The 26101-nt window shown below is 40.4% G+C and overlaps 1 long non-coding RNA gene across 4 annotated transcripts in view; it reads right to left on the bottom strand.

Annotated features, from left to right (window-relative positions):
* The window catches only part of LOC118545989 (uncharacterized), a 334610-nt gene that overhangs the window by 185008 nt on the left and 123501 nt on the right, over window positions 1–26101 (bottom strand). For all 4 annotated transcript variants that reach the window (XR_013441131.1, XR_013441128.1, XR_013441129.1 and 1 more), the window contains exon 4: window positions 17170–17260. This is a non-coding gene — a long non-coding RNA (uncharacterized LOC118545989). The remainder of the gene's footprint in view (window positions 1–17169; window positions 17261–26101) is intronic.

The raw sequence follows: 26101 nt of genomic DNA, 5'->3' as shown, positions 1-26101 counted from the left end.
GTGTGTGTGCATTTTAAGTACCTATTAAGATCTGTCAAACATGATCAAGTGTCTTTAATTAAGTGCCTGGGCCAGCCTGTATGCACGCATATGCAACTGTTCATTTCTACCCCCTTGTAACTTAATAAACATGTTCTATGGCATTTCATGTTATCTTATTTACCTAAGCAAGCAAATAAAATGTTGAAAGAATTTTTTTCTTTGGCCCGCTCTCGGGATGCCAGTAAACGTTTTTATATTCATACACACAAAACTCTCTCCTGCTATTCATGTTGCCAAATTAGAATTCAGAATCTAGAGGTGGGTGCACACTCACTGAACTGTCAAATGTCTCCAGTGAATTTTGTTTATTCGTTGCCAATGCTCTGACTAGCATTTGAAACAACCCATTGTGTCTAGCACTACTTCTCTTAATTTTTAATCCTGTGTATATTTCAAGGGGAATTTAATCCATCTGGTTCTGATTCATTTACTCTTAACTCATCAAAGTGGTACTTTGCAATTGATGTTTGATGTCCAGAATGCCTTGTGGGTTTTTAGGTCATTATGAAGGTTCCCTCCCTCCCTCCCTGCCCCACCCGCCTGCCCATCTGCCCCCTCTACAGTACTGGTCATAATCAAGAGGTTATATTTTATTTACCTGACATAGTTTCAAATAATCAGAAATGTGTCACGATTTTGGAGTGTGATAAAGTGTAAGGCCCTGGGTGGCAGGTTGCTGGGGGCTGTGTGTGCTCAGCAGGGCCTGGCTGCTCGGAAGGCAAGGCCACACACTTGTGCTGTCCCCTGGCTTGGGGTCTGTGCACGCAGTGGATGTCCCTAGGCACTGGGAACAGTGTTCTGAAACTTCTTTCATCTAGCGCTCACACGCATGACGCCACAACACTCCCGTGCCCGTAGCACACACAGACATAAACGGGCCCCAAGACAAAGCTTTTTCACCATACATGCAGTCCCTTTGTGATTACTTCAAAACAAGCTCTTAACTCAGTAAAGCCCTGCTCTAGCAGGAAAATGACATGCTCCGTTGCTCATGCTCTTCCAAATTCTACCAACAGAAAATTTTCTACCATCATCTCAAGGCTTGGTGCTTCTCTAAGTCTTTTAAAGACAACCACAGAATATGTTTTTTTTTTTTTTCCCCACAGACTATCTTAAATAGTAGAGCTTAAATATCTCTCATGATAAGAAAACTCAGTCTATTATTTCAAAAAATGGTGCAGAATTTTAGCATTGGAAGTGGTCTGTAAAATCATGTAATCTTTAGGGGCGCCTGGGTGGCTCAGTCGGTTAAATGACCGGCTCTTGATTTCAGCTCAGGTTGTGATCTCAGGGTCATGATCTCAGGGTTATGAGATCGAGCCCTGAGTCAGGCTCCATGCCAGGTGTGGAGCCTGCTTAAGATTCTCTCTGGCTCTCCCTCTGCCCCCCCTTTAAAAAGAATCACGTAATCTTTAAAATGTCAACTATCCATAAGTCTCCGTACACTAACTTGCCCATTTTATTTCTGTGTTTGTTCTTTCTTTTAAATATGTAGTGACATGTGGTCATGGCCTTAGCTGGCTTCTCCATTCACCAGTCACTCAAATACATTTATTGACCACCTACATTGTATTGGGAGCTCTGCTAGGCCCTGAGGCTTTCTCTGCAAGAAAGCAAGCCTATCCTGGCCAGAGCTACTCATGCATTCCCTGCCTACTGAAGGCTAACAGAGTCCTTCTCCACTGTGTCCTCGTGAACCAGCTTCATGTGTATGCACATTGGGACAAAGCAGATGAGAGGTAAAGGGCTGCCTGCTCAGTCACAAATGCTTCTTGCTTTCTCTTAAAAATGGTCTCCTAAGGGACAGCTGGGTGGCTCATTCGGTTAGGCGTCTTGACTCCTGATTCCAGCTCAGGTAGTGATCTCAGGGCTGTGAGATGGAATCCAGCATCAGGCTCCACCCTAGGTGTGGAGCCTGCTTAAGGTTCTCTCTTCCTCTTCCTCTGCCTCTCCTGTACCCGCACCCGCGCACTCTCTCTCTCTCTCTCCAAAAAAAAAAAAAAGTCTCCTAATCTTAAAATCCTTTTCTTTTGCAACATCAAACACCACTGAAGGCATGAACATTTACATAAACTCTAGTACTCCAGATATCACAGTGCATCACAGCTCAACCCTCTGCAAGTTGAAGATTTTACTGGTGCTTTTACCTCTTAATGTGAATGTGGGATTCTTAGAAGTGAGAAGGTGGTAGTCCATTACTGGCAACTTCGCCCTTGCAGTATTTACTGTTATCGGTTCATGGAAATAGAAAGCTTCTTCTTTTTGAGCTGACTTTTGCCAGCTTTTCCACCTCCCTTAACAACTGTGTTTTACTGTCATACTGTGAAGGAAGTGTTCAGGCTACTGATTCATATTGCAGTGAGGTCATTTGAATTTTTAGGACTTTGAATAGGAGTCATATTATGAAAAGAATAAGCCTCGTTCAAACCAGACCAGCTGAGAGCTTATCTTACGAGGACATGGGCTCTCCAGTGGGTGGAGGAGATGACCACTGCAGCCTTTCTTTCCTTCTCCACTGGAGTTAAGCAGATGTGGTTAGTCACTGTGCAAGGGGGCGTGTAGAAGTGTGAGTATTCATGTTTATGTGTGGTTGCCAGATCTAAATCAGCCAGGCAGTAATTTCTCTGGGAGCCCAATGTGGGCACTAAATTTTGCACTCACCCACCAAATGGGTACACATGCCCCTTAATCTGTCTTCCTGCAGGAGGGCTCTGCTGGCACCATCCAGCCTGAGCCTGGGGCCAACCTTTCCCTAGAGCCCCTTCCCATGAGTTACAGCCTGCAGCATGGGGGCTGAATAGAAAACAGCCTCCAGAAACCCCACTGGAAGGGCTGACCGGAATTCAACCTAATGTTGAGAATGGCAGGAAAGCTTCTATTATTCTACTTCATTCTATCTGCTGGGAGGCAGCGCGGCGCCTGGAGTCTGACTGAGCTTAACTCATTTCCCTGGATTTCCGAGTCTCAGCCCCAGTGCCTATGAAAGCCGAATATCTCGCTCCTGAGGCTCACTACACTTCCTGATATAGGATGCACTTGCCTGTCTCCTGGTGACCTTACACACTAATAAAGGAGTCATAATATGACCTAGACAAGACTTGCAAGCCAACCGGAATGCAAACGATTGACGGGAGTGCTTTCGGTTATCTCTGTTTGTCCTGGCACGCTGGTGGGGCTCTTTCATTCTGGTGGGGGGGGGGGGCTTCACAGTGTAGCATAGCCTGGGCCGCCCACTGGCGGCGCTTAATGCCGAGGTGTGGCCGGAGAGAGTCTGCCACAGACTGGGAGCCCACAGCCACCAGCGATGGTTTTTGCTCTCTTTCCCCCAGCTGTCTGGAAGGAGAGCTATGGCGCTTGGGAAACAATTCTTGAGTGTGAATTGTCCCCAGTTCTGGGCATGGGGTTAGAGGAGCGAATTCCCTCGCCGACTTTTTGCACCGCTGACTGCTTTGGTCACCTCTGCCTGCCTTCTCTCAAATGTTATCAAAGTGATGAGCATTTCTACAGGAAGGTCGCGATTTACAGACCCATCCTTTCTTCTTTTATATTTCTTCTACAGTAAGATAAGTGTTTGATCTGATGCATAATGTGGATCTACTCGAATCACAAATCAGGACTGGGGAGATTGCTGGCGTCATGTCCTCCGTGTTCTGTGTGTTTAAGCTTGAATTCCTCTTTCTTGAGAAAGGCTCCTATACTTCCATTATTCCTCTTTCTGTCAACATCATACACTTACATTCAGAGGGTGAATTTATATCAAACTGGACAGAGAGGCAGGCTGCCCACCCTTTTGTATTTGGAGAGTGTCCACTGAATAGTCTACAGGCCAGGTCAAGAGTTCTTGTGAAACCTGCCCTGGGAGTTTCAGTCTGCTGTCCTCAAGGACCAATAGCCGAAGGTGATCTATCACAGCCATGACCAAGAATTGCCAGCCTATATGAGCAAAAGCAAATGGAGTCCGAGTCCTCCATCCAGTGTTTAACGGTCAGACTACAATGACATGATTATTCTCCATGATAGCAGCCTCCAGCAGGAGAGGGTGGCTTCTGTGTTGGCCTGTCATGAGTCTGTGACTTGCTGAGCCCTCCCTGGACCTATTTATAAGTTTATCCGAAGTTACTATATCTTGGAGTAACGAGCATTCAATTTTAATATGTACTACATGTCAGTTTTTCTTTTATTCGTTTTATCATTATCTTTTGCCATTTTGCAAAGTACATCTGGATTTGGCAATTTGATGAATAAGTTATTCTAAAAGTTCCCTTCAAGATTTTACATATTTCTAATGTATTTCCCATAATACTTACATATCTATACCTATGTTGAAGAATTCCACCACTTCTTTTTCATCTGTTCTATTAGATTCAGATTTAACTGCCTTTAAATGCTTTTGAGTTTCTACTATATGCTGGGCACTGTGTTAGATTCTTTATCATCATCATCATCATCATCATCATCATCATCATTATCCCTGACATTTATTATGTGCTTACTGCATGTTAGGCACTGTTGAAATACTTGATATAAATTATCTCATTTAATTCTTACAATAATCATACAGAAAGTTTTCTCTCACTTACCAGGAATAACTTTATGGGTTTATATTGTGATCCTTACTCTACAGATGATAATTCTGAGGTTCAGAAAATTTTAAGCACCTTACTTAAGGCCAAGGACCAAAAACCAAGATTCACATATCCATAGGTGGAAGACCCATATCCATATAGAGCATCCCATTTAGCTGTATTGCATAAATCCATAGAAAACTAGTCGTGGTCCTATCAGATGCTTGCTTCATCTAGCCAGTCCATAGAGCTGGATTGTTTCTAGTATGTTTTTATGTTTTTTGTTTTAAACTAAATATCTGTATCCTTTCTTCTATTGGTTTGTTGTAGATGGATACGGACACGTAGGAAAGTTAAACCTAATACAGTATGTGAATACACCATAAATGTAGAAAAACAGATCCAACCATCAAATTCACAACATGGTATAAACATACTTTCTCATCAACCAGAAGGTTACCAATTCCATGTTCCACACAAATAAAAAATATAAAACCATGGTTGGTACTGCTAGAACTTACTTTAGTGCATTTGTTATGTTTGGTTACTCTTATTTTGATTACAGAAATGTTATAACATATTAGTGATCTTCTATTGAGAGGAAATTCTCCATAAAATAATCTGGAGCTAGAAACTGAAGTGAATTTTTAAAAATTATTTAAATATGTGCATGTTCAAAGGGCTTTTTCTTTTATTTTCCTTTAAATTCATGCCCATTTCTTTAATCCTTTCTTCCAAAAACTTATTTTCTATCCTTTTAATCACCTTTGAAGACCCTCCAAGTTCTCTGTTTCTCTCAAGTTGTGAAGCCCAGAAATGAGAACAACGTCCCATCACTGAATAAGACATGGCAGCTAAGGATTCATCCTCTTGTATTCTAAATTCCCCGTATTGTGCTCAACAAATCACCATACTCTAACATGTTGCCTCTTTACCACAAAAAATAATTTCCAGATTTTTTTTTTAACACATGGGTTAAAATTTACAACTGCATGGTCTTGTTTTCTTTTTGAATTAGACCATTTGCCTTTCACCCTTAATCTCAAATCAAGGTTGGTTTTGTTTTTGCCTGTCACTCAGTTCAGAGGTATCTACATACTTTGTGCTTGCTCTGTTCCTTTAGTCCAGACTTTTACTTTAAACATGATCTCAGAATCATAACCTGTGGAATAAATATTTTTCCAGGATAACACAGTGACCTAGTAATAATGATTGTTGTAGCCCAGTCCCCAAATGTAGCTGGTGCTGATTTTCACATGCAAGTAACATTGTCTGCAAAATGCTATGCCTGCCTGTTTTTAAATCAACAAGCTCCTAACAAATTTGGTGTCATTTGCAGATGAGAAAGCTGGGCTTGATGATTGCTTCAATCACACAACCAGCCCTGCCTCAATTCTGCTCTATCTAGAGGGAGGAAGGCTGAGACTATAAACAACCACAATTCCCACAGCTTCTAAGTGCAAAGAAGAGAGAGGGAGGGGCTCTTGGCTTCATGTTGGGTGGCTCACTATTGCAATATCAGTGACACTCACCCTTGAATCTTCAAGAGCTTGTCTTCTTCAGACACAGAACTTAGTCTTGTTTATCTTTTAAAAAATATATATGCATCAGGTAGAAACCCTAAGGTCTCTTGTAAACATGTCACTGAAATATTTCCTGGTGATTTCTAGCAGCTATTTGTCCCCAGATATATTTTTTCACTAGCATTTCACCAGATATTAATTGAAATGCTAAGCTGCATTTTTAGCTATCCTTGCATGCATTGTGAATTAATAAATCAATTTCTACTTTTGACTTCATAAATCTATGTGAAATATTTGTATGTTTCTGGTCTTAGTTATATGAATTATAGAGATGAGAGATTATTAAACTATGATAAAGTACAATTATTTCAGTTTTGGCCATAAAGATTATTCCAAGGATAAATAGAGATTTCTTATAGGCTCTTACCATGTATACCTATGAAATAAAAATCTTTTCTATTTTCAAATATGTTACTAAAGCCAAAATTGGATCTGTCATTTGTAGTTTTTGTAAATGTTTGATTTTTGTGGCATTTGTTTCAGACTGTGGTTCATGAAAAGGGTACATTTTTTTTCCAGGTAGAGAGGGGCTTGATTACACTTTATTTCCCCCAAAGCTTTTTAGTCTCAGCAATTAGAATTGCGTATTTTTCCAGCAAAATCTAAGATGTTTGACCTAAAAGAAGCTTCAGAGATTATCTGTATCAGTATTACTCAGAACCTAGGGGTTCCACAACCATGCCTGAAGACAGGGGCAAGAAAAAAAGTCAAGGGTAGGCTGAGATGGGGAAGGGTGGGGATGGTCATGCACTCAACTGAGCAGCTCCACTTCTGATCTGGTTTACACACTGGACGTCTGTGTAAGATTTCATTTGAAGAAAGATCCAAGTGCTACCAGGAATATGAAAAATATTGCTAATAATAAAAAAGATATGAAATCCAATGGTCAAATACCTAAATTTTTAAGCAGGGAAACAGGTTCAGAAAGAAGAAATGATTTGCTCAAAGTAACATAGCTGATAAAAAAAAATGGCTCCATTAATGATTCGTAAAGCCTAAAAGGCTATGTTCAATTTAATTGACATTTATTAAAGGCCAACAAAACGTAAGGCACTCTGCTGGGCCTCCAGGGAATAATAAACAAACAAACAAACAAACAAACAAAAAAACATATAGCCCAAGGTGGAAACCTCATAGAAAATGCTAAAACAAAAAACACTGAAGATCATCCAATCTAATGTACTTGTTTTAGAGTTTGGCAGTCTTCTTAAAACCACATTTCAAGTAAATGGCAGAATCAGGACAGGAATCTGACTCTTTTTACCTCAGTTATAATACATTTTCCTCTATACCAGTATGCTCCAAATTTGGTTCATGAACACCTAGTCTCTCAGGAGAGAATTCACTTGAAAAATCCAACTGAACATTTGCATTTTAAAGGTTCTGAGAAGTCTTATAGTAAAAAAAAAAATGTTTTTGGATGACAGTTCCAAAAATTATTACCACAGAATAGTATTCACGTCATACATGTTTACATCCCAAAGAACACAACTGGAGAAATTCTGCACTATATACCTCTCCTTCCCTAGACTTTACTAGATTTGAAACTGAACTGTAGTAGAATCTTTCTTAAAAACCCACATTTCCATTGTTTACATAAAAATGGAGCTTGAGAAAATGTGATTTCAGTGATGTATCAGATCAGATGGACTCTTTATATACACATATTGTGTTTGCATGTTACAGAAGACATTATGCACATATGTCCAAATAAGTGTGAATTAAGTGTAATATACAAAGTGCTAACAATGTATTGTTTTAGTTTTACTCTCAGTTCACACTTGTTCATATCCATCATGAGAAACTCAACATGTATTTATTTTCTTCCTAAATATAGCATATGCATATGATTCATTGGAAATGTTGAATTAATTTTAGTAAAATAAGGATTTGTGAATACACTCTCACCCTATTTTCAGAGATAAAATGACTTTTCTGTGAAATGAGAGTCAACTTGTTTTTCTTATAAAACACCTGTATCTTGGTGCATTTTGTTTTGATCAGAATGATAAAAGTAAAGAGGAATAAATAGCAAAATTTCCCCCAAAATTACCACATAAGGTGCACCAAACCAAAACCATACTGTAAATCTTGGGAAAGAACCTGTTCTTGTAAGATTTGCAGACCAATTTTTCAAGATCAAAAGTGTTTATATAGGCTCATAAAATCTTGGAACTTTTCCCAGACTAAAGTTCCAACACTTCTGAGGTTGGCCCATCACTAATATTTACAATATTTTTGACATTTCATGGGATGGACTCAGGAGTCTTTGTGATAGGCAGGCTTCTTAATATAATGGAGTGCCAGAACAATTTGCTGTGTGAGTAAGGCAGTCAGATGGCACTGGTCTTTGGCAACAGGAAGGAAATGATTTGTAGGTACCATGAGCTTGTTGTACTTTGTCACTTTGTTAGTTGAGAAACATCATTGGGGACCCATTAGTACGTAGAGGGCCATGCTGCTCACCTGACAGACACTCCTTTCAAAATGATTTAAGTCCTGTGTTGAGGTGATATTCTTTCCTATAGTATAACATTTCCTTATAGAAAACTTTTAGAAACAGGCTCTCAAGTATGCTGATTCTCTTCATCCTTCATAAGACCTAACAGGGTGCCTTACACTTAGTAGGCCTTTCTAATAAGCACTTACCAAGTTGGAACATGTAAGATAAAGTAAATCCTGAGCTCTCTGGTAACATATCTCTAATGACCCATTTACCCACTGTGATTTATTTTTGTTTCCCAAAGTCTGGCCATTATGCTTCTAAAGGTTGCATAATTATTGTACTTTCACTGCCAACAGCAGTAATAGGATAAAGCCATATGTGCTCTTTTACCCACCAAATCAGGATTCTCCTCTAAAATCATCACTGTTACTTGCTGTTTTAAGAGATCCATTTCCCTGGATTATGAGGGATTGTACCTGCAACATTTATGCTCAAGGTTCTCTAACCTCAGAAGTTTTCCTGTGTGATCAGGTGTAAGAAACTCTGTTAGGTACAGCAGAGACGGATGGGATAAGGATCCTGCTCTCAGAGAGCTTCAGTCTCATCGCAGAATCAAGACAAAGACAAATGCAGGCAGTAGCATTTAGCAATGACCAGTTAGTGGTACCTGAAAGCACTAGGATTGGACTAGATGCTCATATTGACCAAAAAAGAGGATGGATAATCATGTGTTTCCATCCACCCTTTACATAAAACAGGGAAAATAAACAAGAAGACTATCCTCATTCAGTCGAGGCTCAGCACCTGTCCCCCTGCTTCTTGCAACTCTGGTCTCACTGTCATTCTTGCTGAAGCATGTGTCTTTCTCCTCCGTCAACCTCAGCAGTGTCCAGGGCTTTACCCATTTCTTTTCCTAACCCAGCCTCACCTAACTCTTTATAGAAGCTTGGGCTTTCACTTCCCAGAGTTCTGCAGCAGCATTCGGAAGAGGCCAGTGTACTAGGAGAGTAGACGTGAGTGCACCCGTAACCCTAACCCTGCTGGGGTGCTCGTCCCCCAGTTGGTCGCCATGACTATTAATGTGGTTGATGATTTACAGCTTGCAGTCCTGTGACACGGGCTGAGGCTATCTGCAAGGCAGCTCCCAGGCAACCTGGTGACAGCTCTCAGCAGTGAGACATTGAAGGTGGTAACCCAGAGCTACTCTTCTGGGAGTCCAGCCCTCACAGAATATGTTCTGTGAGGCAAGGCTGCCAGTTGAAGGCAATAATTATAAGGGGCTGTCTAACTGCCATGACAATAGAAACTTAACCCAAGTGTTTTCAGGTAACTGCCAGCCCTGGGCCTGGCTGTCTTCCATGGGCCCCACAGCGCACGGCACTGTGTGAAGTGGATGTTTTACAGCAAGTTACAGCAACACAGCTGTTTGCACTAGAACTTCACCCAGGTATGCCAGGCAGCTGTGCCAAAGCACGCCTTCCTGTTTCATTAATTCAACAACAACACATATAAAGAAATCATTTGACCATGACCACTGGTTTCAGTTGCCTGTCGAGAATTGGTTATTTAATTCAATTTAATAAAATGTTTCTGAGTACCAACTATGTGTTTGACCCCTGGAAATAAAGAAGGTACAGGCCATGACTCAAAGCCAGGGCTTTCACCCCAACCCTTAGGCAACATCTGATCTAGTACGGGGACACACACACACACACCAATGTTATAATTCAATGATGGGTGCAAAATTAGAAATAAATATGAACAAAATGGTGATACAGAAAAGAGGATGGTTATTTCTGACTAGGGTAGTCAGGAATGGCTTCTTAAAGGTGATGCTATTTGAACTGGACTTTGTAGGATAAATAGCAATTCTCTAGGTAGAAAAGACAGAGGAAACATCATCCACTAAAGTATGAAAATGTGACAAATGATGGGAGAGAAATGAATAGATGCCATGTATTGAGGGTAAATCTTGAGCAGATGAGTCTGGGTCAGCAGTTCCTGCTTATAGAGCCTTGGGTGCCAAGCTCGGAATGGCTCCCCATGCAGCATTCCTGGGGAGCCGTTAAATGGTGTCATACAGGGTGTGACATGATCACGTTTGTTTTCTAAAATCTCACTCTAGCAGCCCCTTCAAGGAGGAGACTCAAGGAAGCTGAGAGACTATTGCAATAATCCAAGCAAGGGGAAGTGAGGGCCTGGCCTGAGGAAGGAAACATTCTGCTTGCTGGGCTCATAGAAATTGCCATGGTTCACCCATTCCTTCTGCAGCCAGAATTTTGGGTTTTGGTGTCATGATTTGTAGGTGAGTAAAGAGAACCATCATGTTCTTAGAAAGAAGTGCTAATGGAAGAATACTAAAATGATAGAATAATAGGACATTAAAACTGAAAAATATCCTGAGATCTATTCCAACTCCTTCATTTTACCTCTAAGTTAGTTGGCTATTTAATAGCAAATTTGAGGCTGGCAGCCAGGTCCCTAGCCAATGAGACACTGGCTTGTTTTATAGGATATTTTTACGGGTTGAACTGTATCTACAAAAAGACATGTTTAAGTCTTAACCCCTAGTACCCGTGAATGTGACCTTATTTAGAAATAGAGTCTCTAGAGATATAATCAAGATGAGGTCATCAGAGTGGGCCCTAATCCAATATGATGGGTGTCCTTACAAGAAGTAGGTGGTAGACACATGAAGACAGAGGGACGCAGGGAGAATGCCATATGAACATGGAAACTTGAAGTTATTTGAAGTTATTTGACTGCAAGCCAACAAAAGCCAAAGACTGATGGCGACCACTGCAAGTTAGGAATGAGCCATGAAGATTCTACCCAGAATCTCAGAGGGAACATGACCTTGCCAGCACTTTGATTTCAGACCTTAGCCTTAACAACGAGAGAATAAATTTCTCTTGTTTTAAGCTGCCTGTTTGTAGTACTTTGTATAGCAGCGCTAGAAAACTACTGCAGTTATTGTTCAAGTTTAAATGTTTTGTGTATGTATATCTCTGTGTGTGGGAAAATCCCTCTCTGAAATAGCTTCAAAGAAATTGCCTAATGCAGAGCTACACTTAAAAAAAAATAAATAAAACTCTCTAAGCATTACACACTGTAAATCGATTTGGTTCAATGGTAAATCTCATTTTCACACAATAAGATTTTAGCAACTAAAATTTAAGTACACCTTACAAAGCGTTTTCATCCACTATCTCATTTAATCTTCACATAAGTTCTGAGAGGTAGGAACAATGAGAAAGTGGTTGATTGTCCCAAAGCTACCAAGTGATGGAGCCGAAGTCAAATTACAAGATTCCCAGCTCCAAATCCTGTGTTCTTGCTTGCATTCTGCTCCATTAGTGGCTTGAACAGCTCCTCTCTGGGGAGAACTGATATAGGAAAGATGTTAGGGTTCGAAGCCAAGAAAGAATTCTTGAGACGTCTTTGGTGCAAAAAGGTGGTTTTATTAAAGCATGGGGACAGGACCCATGGGCAGAAAGACCTGCACTGGGGTCAGGAAGGGGTGGCCCATTATTTACTTTCAAGTTGGCAGGGGGTTAGGGATAGTGTAAGCCTCCCAGGTATTTTGGAAACAAGGTCTCCAGGATCCTGAGGGGGCTAGCTATTGTTGGGAAAATGTCATTTATTACTGTTTAGTAAAAACTCAGTCATGAGATGCTTCAGATGAATATCGGTGGGTCATATGCTTGGAGGATGATTGCCACAGGTATCTTGGAGGGTAGAGATAAAGGAAGTTTCCAAAGGAATTTTTATATGTCAAAGTAGACTTACAGGATGCTGGGGGTCGAGGTAAGATTGCCTTTTGCCCTTAGCAGAGAACTAACATCCAGGCAGCTGAGCTCCTAGAGGAAGGTCACTGTCTGTTTCAAGGACTTGTCAGTGGGCTGTAGGTAGTGAGGAGATTTAATAATTTTTCTTCGGCCTTTGTTTCCCACATCAAGAACCATTCAAGATAAGCTGGGGCTATGGATAAGGAAGATCTCTGCACCAAGATTGCTTGCATATGTACTCAAGAAGAGTCGACTTGAGGTACTAGTGCAAGTGCCAGCAAGCAGTTCTATTTCTAGGAAAGAAATGCGAGTGACATAATGTAATACTGTAAACAGTCTAACTTCATCCCAACAAACATTTATATTCAGACTGTTAGGAAGTAGAGAAAAAGCCTATAGGATGACACAGTGTTGCATCTCCTCCTTAGCTGTATCCTGAGTCCCAAGAAATAAGCTTTCCTTATAAAAAGGACACTTACAGCCTTGGAAACCAGAACCAATTCTGCTTCTCTTAGACAAACTAGGTCTACTCTTGTCTCAAGCATCATACTATAACTCTCTATCTCAATTCTCACTGTGAGATTTTTTATGGTTGGCAAGAAAAATCATGTCTTGGTCAAGTGACACAGTTCAGGTTATGATTTGGAGTTTTTGTTCACTCATTTGTTTTTGAGACACTGGATATCTTATGTATTTGCAGGGAGACAAATAAGTGACCAACAATTAAACTTCTGGAAAATGGATGTGATGTGTGGACCCCAAGATGTCATTTATCAGAAATTGGCTAACAGTATTATGTCAATTACAGCCATCCAGCATCTGGCCTCATGTGGAAGGAGGAGAGGGGGAGAAGGAAGAGGAAGGAAGCCTCTTCGCTTGTATAGGTCAATAAAAGACAACAGTTTTCTAATGGCAACCCTGTGGCTCTTTATTTAAGTAGCAGCAAAGTGACATCGGTCTTAGCCAGGAGGAAACCTTTGCGCAGCACCCACAAAGTACCGCATTCTAAGAACTCACAATGCTTAGAGTCATTCTCTACTTGTTTTGTGTCCTAAAAGTTCTTAAAAGTCAAGGATAGTGACTCAAAAGTAAACCTCGGCCTTTCATCTTTCTGACTGGGCTGAAGGCAACTTCATGACCAATTCCCCCATCCAGATCATAAGCATATGTAATGTTGGTCTCAGGACAGATACCAGAAACACAGCCAGTAATGTCAGTCTCCACATCTGAGTTAAAGTCCTCCACTGGGGCTGGGACTCTGGGTGTGTGCAAGGGCTCGGTGTGCAGTCTATAAACAGCTTGAGTTACAGCTTTGAATGGACTACCACATGCTCACACAGCCTCACATAGCCCCTTCATCCACTCACACTCTTCACAAAAGTCAGGCCAACTATGTTACACTATAATCCAGAGGAACATCTGAATTCTTCAGTTATACTGGAATGTCATGTAGCCTTCATTATTTTAAACAAAGAAGTCACAAGCTGCATATTGGAGGTCTTTTTCCTTCTTTTTTTTCCTTTGTAACAGAATTTTCATTTTAATATTTATTATAATAGGACTTGGATTTGCCCTATAGCTTTTGAAGTAAAAATTGCCATTCCCCACCCAATATCCCCACATGCTTGCAAATGTTTATAAAGATTTTACTCAAAAGTTCCAAAGGAGGTTGAGAAGAGTTTCCTATGGATAATTGAGACTCAACAACTAAACCCAACAGGTTTCATGCGGAAAGATTTTTGTGGCTTCAAGAGTTAAAACACCAGGACCCCCACCTCCACTTCTTTCCATCTGTCCCCACTTTCCAGATCAGAAACTCAGAGCCCCTCACCATGCTCAGGGGTGGAAGGAGCTGTCCCAGAACGCCTGCCCACAGCTGCCCCAGCAGCACCACACAGCTTTGGACTTTTCGCCCCCCGTTAGTTGCTTTGCCCAGATTTCCAGGAGAAGGGCAAGCTTGCCTGCCTCCCCGCGCTGCCCCAGGGCCGTGAGTGACCTCCCAGAAGCACAAAGCGACTTGGCAGGGCAGTTGCTGTGAGGTCCGGGACTCCCCCAGCACTGAAGCGGTTAACTTGTAGGAAGACCCAGAGAAAGAAAAACAGACTAAGAACTGCCTTGTGGGGAGGAGGGCTAGAAAACGAGGCTGTTGCTGTTGTTTTCATTGTGTGCACTCTAATCAGGGAGGGTAAGAACAATGATGCATGTAATGCTGATTTTGGAACGTGTCCATGCAGCTTTTCCCAGGCTAGACAGCCTTGGGAACCAGTGATAGAGTGGCACACCAGGGGCACAGCCTCCATCACCAAGCCCAGGGCAGGGCAGCCTTTTCTGTGGATAAAATATGTGAGGGATGACAAGAATCTTCCCAGCATGGGAAGTGGCAGGAACGACAAAAAAAAAAAAAAAAAAAAAAAAAAAAAACCACAACAGGGGAAACCTGTGAGGGTTTTGCCTCTCGAAGTCCAGCCAGGCTGCGGGGACGTGATCATCGAGAGATTGGAGACTTCTCCTTCTACCCAGCCCATTCCATTTTTCTTTTTTGTTTGTTTGTTACTTTTTTTGCATTCAACTTGCCCTCCCTTTCTTCCCCACTCCCCTCCCCCCAACTCCCTCCACCACACTTTGAAGCCTAGATGAAAGGCCTGTGTTGTGGCTGCTGGCCCAAGCAAGCGCAGGGGGACGGCTGAAGTGTGCTTTAGTTTAAGATGCTGTACTTTTCTCCCAAGGAAAAGGGGGAAAATCAGCTTGAAACAATACATTGCTTTTTGCTGGAGAGCAGACTTTATGTATCTAGGACTCCAACATGGTCCTAATTTTTCAAAGCTTTTGTCTTCAAGGATAAGGGAATAGCTAAAATGTGGCATCCTCCCGCAACGTGAATGCATATAACTGCAAGGGCTTTGGAGTGGTATTGTTTAATAAAATAAAACAAGAAAGAGGCAAAAATCAGGCACATGAGCTTTTTGGTATTGCACAACCGCACATCGTAACTTTCTCGAGTGTTGACGAACCACTCCTTTATGTTGAAGTAGCACATTTTCAAGCTAGGCTCTACTAAATAATTTTGAAGGCATGACTTTCATAATTTACTTAGTTATTAGCTTACCAGATTTAGCAAATAAAGATTTAGGACACCCACTTAAATCTGAATTTCAGCTAAACAATGATAAATTTTTAGTATAAATATATGCCGTGCAGTCTTTGGGATTAAACTTATGCTAAGAATGTACTTGCTATTTATCTGAAATTCAAATTTAACTGGGTGTTCTATATTATATCTGACAACTGTACTCATCATGACAGTTTTTAAATCAACTGAGCCTCTTAAAATTATGTTAAAATGTTTTTTAGGAGCCCTGTTACAACATGAATTTGAGATTCACCAATTTGCACATAGGAATATTCAAAATATTGTTGTCACTACAACACAGACTGCCTACAGTAAGGCCTTTCCATGCCCCTGCCCACCCACCCCCTAAAAACACGCACATATACACAGCACCCCTCACTCCCCCACTCTCACCGGTCCCCCCCCACACTCACATACCCCATAGGGGTTTTAAAAGGATTTTATGTATGTATTTTCCTTCAAAGGAAGGATTGGCTAATATGTTACTTAGAGCAATAGGTCAGTATTTGTAATCAACTCCTAGCATGGAAAGTGCATATAGCTCCCACTTGGCCATTACTTAAAACTGCAGCTGCTTTGTCAAATAGCAATAGCTCATGAGATCTAAATGAGGCATAATTATTTTTGGTTAAAAATTTTTCCTCAATTTATCTACTTAATGCCCTGAAACGTGGCTTTATTATTTTATGTTTACTTAAAAAAAAAAAAAAAAAACCCATGTGCTCATAGACATGAAGTCAACCCAAAGGAACTATTGGAAAGCTCCACTGACCTGTCCTGTATGCTATGTCTGCAAACACCTCGTGTCCACTCTTGTTCCTGTGATCTCGTGTTCACTTGAACTTGGACAAAGTTGAAGCCCTGGTATTTTTGCCTCTCATAGCTGCTATCTCTGAACATGACCTGTGAGGTTGGTGAGCTTCCAACACATTAGGACTGAAGAGGGGGCTAAAGAAAGATTAAGAATGTGTGGAAGACAGTGCTAGGGGAGAAGATTCAGAGTAGATTGAAGTCTCCATATATGTGAAATTTAGATTGTGCATTTAGGGGCTCCTGGGTGGCTCAGTCTATTGAGCGGCTGACTCTAGATTCTTGATTTTGGCTCAGGTCACGATCTCAGGGTTCTGGGATCAAGCCTTGCCCTGCCACCCACCTGGCTCCATGCTCAGTGGGGAGTCTGCTTGAGGATTCTCTTTCTCCCTTTCCCTCTACCCCTTCCCCCTCCCCTCCTTGCACACATGCACACTTTCTCTCTCAAATAAATAAACCTTTAAAAATAAATAAATAAATTGTTCATTTAAAACTATTGCCTTTTAAGTGAATGTTGAAACATGCATTTAAACCTGTATCTGGAAGATTGTAGAGTATCATCTAGAGATTCACACTTCTTTTAATAACCATTTCTCTCCCTACCAAAACTATTTTTTTGATTAGGCAAAAGATTATCTTGTTAGAAACGTGTTTCCTTTTCATCAGTTTTTTCAGTGTAAGCTCACTTCTGCTTCCTCTTACATCAGCACCAGAAAACGAATTATTAGAAAATCTTTGAACACCAGTCTACTTTTCAAGAAAACTAACAAGTTTTCAATTTGAGGAGATGCTTGAGCCTACATACCTTTTATACAAACGTCAATAGTGTTCATGAGGTTTCATCATCCAATTTTCCAAACATAGTCAAGGTGACCTCTTTGAGTTCGAAAATTTCTCTGTAAGAAGAAGAATGGGAAAAAATACAGTTAGTCACCTCCTTACCCCACTATTCACCACTCATCTGTGCTCATTCTCATCTCCACCCCTCTGCTTATACAGAATGATAACACGTTTCCCAAACAAATCCATGTCAATGTTTAGCTGGTGAAGTAGCATGATGACAAAAGAGTCTGGAGAACTTGTTCTAATTTCAGCTCTGATACTAATAACTCTATAAAGTTGGACAAGTCTATTCTCCATTCCCAGCCAAAAGACTGAGAAATAACAAGACACTAAATTTCTTCGAAGAACAAGAATGTAAAACCAGATGCTCAAAAATGTCTTTTTTTTTAAAGATTTGTTTATTTTTTTAGAGAGAGAGAGAGCACAAGCAGGCTAAGGGGAAGACGGAGAGAGAGAGAAAGAGAATCCCAAGCAGACTCCCCAATGGAGGGCTCAATCTCCTGACCCTGAGATCATGACCTGAGCTAAAACCAAGAGTCAGATGCTTAGCCAACTGGAGCCACGTAGGCACCCTTCAAAAATGTCTTCTTATTCTGAAATTCTGATTCTATATCCATTTCCATTAATAAAGCCTACTTTCTCCTTTATGTATCAGAAGTCAATGAACATGCCAGTTAGTTGCACTTAATTAAACATATTTTTATGGATTTAGTTTAACTTTTTTTTATGGTTATGGCTGATTTTTGGAAAAATTACACCCAAAGAGGATACACTTTTGAACAGAATCACAAAGAAGCACATGTAGAGGACTGAAATTGTCAACTCTTACATCTACAAATCCTCCACTTCGGGGAATTAGAATTTGTAAAATATTGTATTTTGGCCACTGATTTTTCAAATAAGGATAATGCAGGCATATAAATGCGTATCTATTTGTTCAGATGGTGTGCCCATTTGTGGGCATCACAAATTTGAGGATTTTAGCTGCATTGGAGTACAGACAGACATCCAGAGAAACCAAATTTTTAAGAGAGCAAATGACACTCTCATTGCTTTCAGAAGACTAATCAAATATAAAAGGACTTGGAACAATTACAGGATTGATATGGCATGTGGCAGATGCTGTTCTTTTGGAAAAAATGCAAAATATGGAGACCAGGAACCAGGAACCAATCAAGGGAATATCTGAAAAATGACACAAACATCCAGTTTGCTGATCAGAACCAGGACCCAAGGATTATTGTGAAGGGATCATTGAAATCATCGGTCGGGTCTAGGGAGAGTAAAATTGACAACCTGGATAAAGGGATAGAGGAAGAAACTGTATAACAAAAGTATTCTGAGGGAACTGTTAGAGCCCTGATGTCCTTTCTCCAGGACCACAAGCCTCCAGGACTAGCTTGCTTCTCCCTGCAGGTCTGTGGCAAATGGCATCAGCCAGGTTCCTGTCAGCTCTTCCCAAATTTAGACTTCAGCGATCCGGAGGCAGAGTGACATCCACATAGGGAATTGATTGCTTCCTCTGGTCCTGTAGATCTGCTCCTTTCCTGACATATCATTCCAAAGGTCTTTTATAATAAGATCACTTAGAACATCACATACCAAGTTATGATGCATGACTTCACTGCTTCCAGAACTTCATTGGGATTAAAGCTTTTACCTATTTATGTATTTTACCTAAATATATGTTTGGGGGAAAAAAACAAGTTTTTATATAGCACATGCAGTTTAATTTAGGCTTGTTTTGTTATTTTGTTCATTATTTTAAGACTTAATCATGTCCTTGAGGCCCCTGGCTGGCTCAGTTGGTGGAGCATGCAACTCTTCATCTTGGGGTTGTGAGTTCACGCCCCACATTGGGTGTGGAGATTACTTAAGAATAAAACCTTTAAAAAAAAAAAAGAATTAATCATGTCCTCTAAAATATAAATATAAACCAAGGGCCTGTTTATAACTGGCTCTCTCTCCAACATGAAGTTTCCTACACTGAAAGCTAAAACTACTTTTCATATATCCTTCTTTAATTGGGCTGAATTATTATTCAAGTTGGCTTCCTGTTGCCAATCATCTCTCAATATACAGAAAATGCAGTCAACATTTCACCTAAGTTGGCTATAAAAAGTCCATTTATGGGGCCCACTTCTGCACTCATTTCCATGTTAGAAACTTAGAACTCTGTTTTAAAGACACATGAAAAAGTGCTCAACATCACTTGGCATCAGGGAAATGCAAATCAAAACCTCAATGAGATACCACCTCACACCAGTCAGAATGGCTAAAATTAACAAGTCAGGAAACGACAGATGTTGGCGGGGATGCGGAGAAAAGGGAACCCTCCTACACTGTTAGTGGGAATGCAAGCTGGCGCAGCCACTCTGGAAAACAGTGTGGAGGTTCCTCAAAAAGTTGAAAATAGAGCTACGCTATGACCCAGCAATTGCACTACTGGGTATTTACCCCAAAGATACAAATGTAGTGATCCGAAGGGGTACATGCACCCTGATGTTTATAGCAGCAATGTCCACAATAGCCAAACTACGGAAAGAGCCAAGATGTCCGTCGACAGATGACTAGATAAAGAAGATGTGGTATATATATATACATATATACATATATATATATATACATATACACACACAATGGACTATTATGCAGCCATCAAAAGGAATGAAATCTTGCCATTTGCAATGACGTGGATGAAACTAGAGGGTAGTATGCTAGGCGAAATAAGTCAATCAGAGAAAGACATGTATCATATGATCTCACTGATATGAGAAATTCTTAATCTCAGAAAATAAACTGAGGGTTGCTGGAGTGGTGGGGGGTGGGAGGGATGGGGTGGCTGGGTGATAGACATTGGGGAGGGTATGTGCTATGGTGAGCACTGTGAATTGTGTAAGACTGTTGAATCACAGACCTGTGCCTCTGAAACAAATAATACAAAAGAAGATAGTAAGAAGGGAAAAATGAAGGGGGGGAAATCGGAGGGGGAGACTAACCATGAGAGACTATGGACTCTGAGAAACAAACTAAGGGTTCTAGAAGGGAGGGGGGTGGGGGGATGGGTTAGCCTGGTGATGGGTATTAAAGAGGGCACATATTGAAATGGAGCACTGGGTGTTCCAGCAAACAACGAATCATTGAACACTACATCAAAAACTAATGATGTAATGTATGGTGATTAACATAACATAACAAAATTTAAAATACAAAAAGAAAAAAAAAGAACTCTGTTTTAAAAGGAGTGAATAGGGGATTCCCTAAAGTTTGCCCAGGCCCCACCTTAGCCAGGTAGGAGGACAGCAGAAGTGAGTTGGCCCCCCAGAAGTTTATAATAGGGAGCTTCACAGCCCCTCTCCTAAAAAGGTTATTGAATACCCTCGGCTACCTGACCCCAACTCAGGTGAAAAAATTCCCTTTTTCTCCGAGAAACTGAAAGTCACTGTCCTCATGTTGACTGTAACATGGACATGCCAGATGCTTTATCCCACCCTTCTTCTACTTGCAGGCAAGAATTGGAAGGACTTGGAGATTCTGGGGGCACACAAGCCACCAGCACAGTCCTCTTCCACCTGTGAGGGTAAGAGGCATAGAGGTGTTGTGTCTAGCTTGCCTCCTTCTCAGACTATAATCCCAGCAAAGCAAGAATTTGTTTACTTACTTAACAATTATTTAACAACTATGACATGAGCACATGTTATGTGCCAGAAACCATGCCAGACAGATCCAATGGTGAGCAAATCAAGTGTGGTCCGTGCCATCAAGAAGTCTGCAGCCCAGTGAGAGAGCTGGCCACTAGTCAACTGATCGTTGAAATACAAGGACAATTTAAAACTGGCAAGTGTTGTGAAGAGATGTTATAGATTGTCATGGGGATGTAAGGATTTCTAAATACATGTCTCGCAAGTGCTCTCATATAGTGCATAGCACAGATTTGCAGGGGGGCATAACCTGAGTGCATAATGCACATCAATTTGTTGAGAAAAGCTTCCCCAATACTATGCCCTTCTTTAATTTGGTAAAGATTATGTACTCACTATTTATAAACTTCTATTACATCCAGTAATACAATATCAATTTATTTCATTTCTATATGTAAGAGGAATTACATATTACATAGAGGAAGTTTGTACGGTATTAATTTCTGTCTAATCTGACCTTATCAGCTCCCACAAACAACGATGTCCACATTATAACAGCTTTGTCTATTCCAAGTTCTGAAATACACTTCCCTGGAAGGCTACCTTCAGCTTTAGGAAGGTAACTTTGCCTTCTTTATTTGTATCTGAATGGGATGACTGAGTACAAATATTCTAAATGGCCATTTTTCAATGTCTGTACATGAAATAATACACACTTGTAAAATTTGTAAACTAGTAGATTTTTTCAATCAGTTTAAAAACTAATTAGAAGAAAAAAAGTACTCATTCACTCCAAAAGATAAAAGATCCAAAGTAACAAATTTTGGAAATCCATGTATGTAAATAAACAAAACTTTTCTCTCTTTACCAATTGGAAAAAAAACGGGTGATAATAGATGTCAAAATATTTGATTTGTCAAGAGATTATAGAAGCTTCCCATGACCTTAAAGCCCTCAGTCTTCATTTCATATCTTTTTAAAGCTGTAAATGAATTCAGGCACACCATCTTCCCATGCGTATCATTTATTTTTTCCGAATTCTAGCACAAAGCTTTCACAACTATAAACAATTATTGCTGCTGCCAGTAATAACAATAATAAGCTCTGTCACTTACTGGCTGTGTGATCTTGGGCAGATAACTTATTTTTCTCATCTGTAAAATGAGTAAATTAAGACCTCTCTTAGAAAATTATGTCAAGATTAAAGATAACATAAAAAAGTGTTGGGGACTTACAAATACTCTATGAATTGCCAGGGGATTATGGTGATTATTATAAGATTCTGGTCATCTAATTTAGCATCCAAACAACAGAAGAAAAAAAAAACCAGAGAATCCCATATGTAAATCATATCATGAAAATAAGAAGCTTCAACAAAATAATCCCTTTTCATAAAGTGAGTAGAGCCTTCAATCGTGTAGTTAGCAAAGTTAAAAAATTCCTACATGAAGCTACCCCGTTCAGGTAGAATGAAAGGGCTGGGCTCTGGGAATGAGACAAAAGGAAACAAACTGAAAATTGCAACCGGAGAGATCTCTGGATGTGAGACTGAATCAGAGTCAGAGGATAAAACAAAACTGAGGCATCTCCTTGGGCGGTTCAGTAAGTGGAAGTTCTGGGTTTGGTTAGCTGACAGCCCACCAGAAGAGTCAGGAAGAACTAGGGAATCCATCAAGGTCCCACTGACCCCCTGGCAATTGTCCATTAAGTCTAAAAATGAAATTAAGCTCAAATTAAAAGAACTAGTATTTTACGCCACAATACTGTATGGGATATCATTCAATCCAATAGAATAATCTTTTCTCAGAGTTGCTGCTACCAACTTGCACATGAGTTAACTTGCACATGAAGAAAGAGGGCAGAACTACTATGACAGGTTTAATATATTATTTGTATTCACTTTTCAAATGCCATTTATCCCAAGGGACATTGTGCTTTGTAAGATAATTTGGTTTGGGTTGCCAATTGGTCTGAACTTCTTAAAGTTATTTTCAGAAACCATGGTTCTGCCCTTTGGCCATATAACCGACCGACACATTCTGCATTTGGTAAACAGACACCAGTTCCTTTAAAATTGTTTATTTATTCTTAAAATTATCTACAAAGACAGTCCACTGGAAATATTAAGCTGGTACTCCAAGCAGATCGCCAATAATTTAGAAGCAAATGTTTCCTGGCTTAACCACTTGGGGGAAACTACCAAATTTTCATTCTCTAAAAAAACTTTGAAAGTACTTCTGTTGCAAATTGTATAGCATATGCTATGCATACAGAACTCTTTAAATAGGATTAGGTCTTAATGTTAAAAAGTATTTGACTCTGTGTAGCATGGTTTCCAAATGTGCGACAGAGACACGTGGACTGGTCCTCACCACCACCAAATGCTTACGAAGTATCCATCAAGCACTTGAATCTCAACTGGATGCCTTGGATTTACATATCATAATGTGTCTTGTGTTCTCAAGGAACCTCCCTGTTCTGAGGAATTTACAAGTTCACAAGGAAACATTATCAAAATTCAAAAGTATATATATTATGTATATGCATATATAATGAGTATGTGTGTGTGTGTCTCAAAAGTCAATACTAAGAAAACAATCTAATTTTTTAAATGGGCAAAAGATCAGAATAGACATTTCACTAAAGATTTATAAATAGCAAATAAGCAGAAGAAAAGATGCTTAACATCATTAGTCTTTAAGGAAATGCAAATTAAAACCATTACTGAGGTACTGCTGTGCACCTATCAGAAGAGCTAAAATTAGGAGCACCTGGGTGGCTCAGGTGGTTAAGCTTCTGACTCTTGGTTTCACCTCAGGTCATCATCTCAGGGTCATGAGACCAAGCACGGTCTCAGGCTCTGAGCTGGGCGTGAGTCTGCTTAAGATTCTGTGTCCCTCTCCCTCTGCACCTCCCTCCACTGCTCACGCTCTCTCTCTCTCTCTCTCTCTCTCTCTCTCAAAAAAAATTAAATTAAATTAAATTAAAAATAAAAGAGCTAAAATTACAAAAACTGATTATACCAAGTATGCGTGAGGATGTGGAGGAACTGGAACTTTCATACACCTGTGTTGGTGAGAATGGAAAATGGTACAACCACTTTGGAAAATGAGGGCTCTTAATAAATCCAAGAGAATAAGTCTGGGAGGAATATTGAAGGTATACAGTTACACGGTTATAGGGCAGTCACAGCAGACTTCTAGGGAGAACCATTTACATCCTAGTCTGCGTTCATGGTTTGCCCCCAGAAATGCAAAAGCATAATCTGGGTGGCCTTCTGTGGCAATTCTTACTAAGGAAGTTGGTTTTGAGATGAAGAAAAGGATGTGGCTGGTGGTGGCGGAAGGGGCTGGTGAGAATTATATATCTGAAAACTGAATAAGAAAGGCCATTCTTGAGGACAAGAAATCAGTTTTGCCCGCTGACTGCTGTATAAAAATCTAGAAATGAAAAGGGGGACATGTGTGATTCACTAGGCAGGTCCCAGTGATATTTGCCAAAACTGGTGATAAGGAATGGAAAAACTCAGTCAACAATACAAACTAACATTGGGCTTTAAATAGAGAAAAATGAGGTCAAGTAAAATTGCTATAATGGACAGTTTTTCTCTTAAACAACATTGCCCTTCAGAAGAAACTGAGAGCCATATAAAAAAAAAAATGGCAAAACTTTCGTAGGGACAGGGAGAGGGTTGGTGTACATGGAGAGATCCTGTTGCAGGTTTCTTCAAGAGAAGTCAGGTGGGAGAAGGACTAGGAGAAACCAAGAGGATGGAGCATCTGTCTGCTATATGTTGATTTACTGTAAGGAGAAAGCTCACAATTAATAGGGGAGTAGTAATAGCTGCTCCTTGTTGATACTTCATTAAATGCAAGGCTCCCTACTCAGTGTTAAACAGTCTACGTATGTAATTTAATCTTCACAGCAACCAAATGATATAAATATTGTCCCCATTTGATAGATGAGGACATTGACGACTAGAGAATAAAGAACTAGCCTGTTAACACACCGCATGGAATAGGAAGAGGTAGGACTTTAATTCAGGTCTTTCTTAATCTGTCATTTATCCAAAACTGGACCAAGAATATAAAGCTCCATTCTACAAAAACAGGAACGAATATGATGCCCAAACTCCTACTAGCAATTCATGTCACCAGTTAACAGAAAATGAGTCTGAGAGGGGAAAAGAGAGAAGACTAAAATGTGCTCCAGGGGTGAGGGGGTTACCCCTTCTCAGTGTTTTTTATTCCCGTGGGGCTCACCCCAATGTATTAAAAGTAGCTCTGTAATTTTTTTAAAAGTGGGCAACACCTGGTTAGCTGTCTCCAGTCAGCAACCCAGTCCCACCTCACAGTCCTCCAGGGCCATTCCCAGACCCGGGGTCAGTTCTTTCCTGTTGAATCTGCCCTCCAGATGGATTTGTAGACCTTTCTAAATAAGAAAGCAGCTTCTTCTCTTTTTAAACCTCAAATTGCACTTTTGAAATGAAGTTTGATTTTCCCAGAAATCCTGGAAATTATGCATGGATGGGAAGGAATGACAAGAAAAAATTTTACTTTACAAAAAAATGTATACTTTACACTGCCTCTCAACTTGGGTCTCACGTTAGAATCACCTGAGACAGCAGCACCGGCCTCTCACCCTAGAGCAGTGAAATCAGAATCTTTGAGTGACAGGCCTGGTCAGCCCCATATTTTAAAAAATAACCTCCTACCTCAGGTATTTCTCATTGCAGCCAGGTTTGAGCACAGAGTTGGGAACAGACTCCTATTTATCAAGATCAGAAATTATTTTTTTTTAAAGAAATGTTGCTTCTCCCTTGCATTCTACATTATCCCACAAACCATGGGAACATTAAAAAGCTGTGTGATGCCCTCATCTTTGTATTTGAACCCTTGGAACTGCCTCGTCCTTCTGTGTCTAAATGTCTCACTCAAGGGGAGACTAACTTCTCCCAGTTCTTGCATACGGCCTACCTAAAGAAATGAAATGGGACACTGGATCCCAATTCAAGTTCCCTGTCTTGGGAATAGGGAACAGAGGCCCACGTAGGTAGTGGGAGTGGGTAAGCTGTACCAAAAGCAGGCCAAGTGACAATTTCTCAGCTGCTTGGTTTTTCCATTAGGGTCTTTTATAAAAGCTCAGAAAGGAAACATACATGAGTACCATCTACACCAACATAAGGTCTGGAATTGTTCAAGTTTCCAGAGGTAAGTCAAACCACTGGAAGGTCCTTCCACTTGCAATTTATCA

The sequence above is a fragment of the Halichoerus grypus genome, chromosome 9, assembly GCF_964656455.1.
Source record: "Halichoerus grypus chromosome 9, mHalGry1.hap1.1, whole genome shotgun sequence".
Taxonomy (NCBI): domain Eukaryota; kingdom Metazoa; phylum Chordata; class Mammalia; order Carnivora; family Phocidae; genus Halichoerus; species Halichoerus grypus.
This window is presented reverse-complemented; position numbering and strand designations above follow the sequence as displayed.